Source organism: Buceros rhinoceros, unplaced genomic scaffold (genome assembly GCF_000710305.1).
Source record: "Buceros rhinoceros silvestris isolate BGI_N320 unplaced genomic scaffold, ASM71030v1 scaffold39303, whole genome shotgun sequence".
Lineage (NCBI taxonomy): Eukaryota > Metazoa > Chordata > Aves > Bucerotiformes > Bucerotidae > Buceros > Buceros rhinoceros.
This window is the reverse complement of record NW_010402534.1, coordinates 14361-15805: the sequence shown is the minus strand read 5'-3', so window position 1 is coordinate 15805 and position 1445 is coordinate 14361.

Here is a 1445-nt window from a genome sequence, read left to right as displayed (position 1 = left end):
TTTCCCCACAAAATACTGTATACCTAGTGTGCTTGTAGTAGTTACTCCACCATTTTGTAAGCTAATGAAACTGTGAGTCACCCATTTTATATCTAATTTTTAATTGTGTCAATTCTCAAATGGGTGTATCTCCTTAGCCTGCTGATTCCTTTTCTCTTTAAAGAAAGTGGGTGGAGAAATTTAACTCTAGACGTTTGTTTGCAATAAAATAAATTCGTTTTACTCTTTGTTTTTGGGATTGTCGCCATCAAGGTCTAAAATCCCGTTAAGGCTATAAAGAGGAAGAGAATGTATGAAAGCGACAATGTTGGACAGTTTTAAACTCATTACTGTGTACCTGCTGAAATCCTTGTGTTTCTTTAAAAATCTGAACTGGTGGTTGCTCTGTTAGATATATCACGTGTATAATCTCACAGTTTAACATGGTTATATGTATAGGGCAAAAGTCTTTTGAGTTGCGCTTGCATCATGTAAATCCACTTAACCTATTTATTGTACAATAGACATCAGGGCAGGAGCGGAATGGGATAGGACAGAAGGAGAGTTGTCACAGAGGATGAGTCCTGCCTGGAGTTGGACAGAGAGCTTCAATTCGTTTTAACTGCTATTTTGTTCAGATTTATGCTTTTGTGAAATCGTAGTGGCAGTATTAGCTGCTAATATCCTTGCGTTTTAATGCCGCAAGACAGGGGAGAGACATAACGGTCCTAAGTCCAACTCTGGTACACGTGTGAACACACATGTCACTGCCAGCGCCTGGGCCTTGGGACTCGGCTACCGGGTTCCTCGTGGCGGTGTCCAGACTAGCAGAGGCTTCGCATCAGCAGCAGCCTAGACCTAGTGTCAGTGTAGCGTGCTTGTTAGTCGATTTCTAATAGCCTTCAGCAGTAAAGATGAAGTTGTGTTGCTCTTCTAGCCTTTATAGCAGATGACATTGCATATTGACATTAACAGCACCACCTTGTTAATACTGCTTTAAATCATCCCTTTACTTTGAATGAGAAAAATGTAAATTGTCTTTCAAGAAGCACTACTTAATGAACTAGAAATGTGGGGAATCTAAACCCAAATCTGTTTTGCTGAAATGGAATTTTCTTTAGACTTGCAAAAGAAGTTTAGTGTAATTAAACTCCATCTTCCTTCTACCCTCCTCACAAGAACTAACACTTTGTATGGAGTGCTGATCCTTTGCTTATTTTGGTACTCTATAAAATTACATAGTCTTAAACTGAAATATAAGAGCCTACACTTACTATGTGGTTGTAAAGCTTGTATTTTAATTCAAAAGTCTGGGATGTTCGTCAATGTATGGTGTTTTAAAAAAAAATAGCAAAAAACACACGAGAGGAAGTACTTCAGCTGTCTTACACTTGAGAGAGGAGTATCTTATTTCTACTAAAAATACTCCTCTATGGGAAAAGCTGGTTTGATAAGTTCAGGAATGC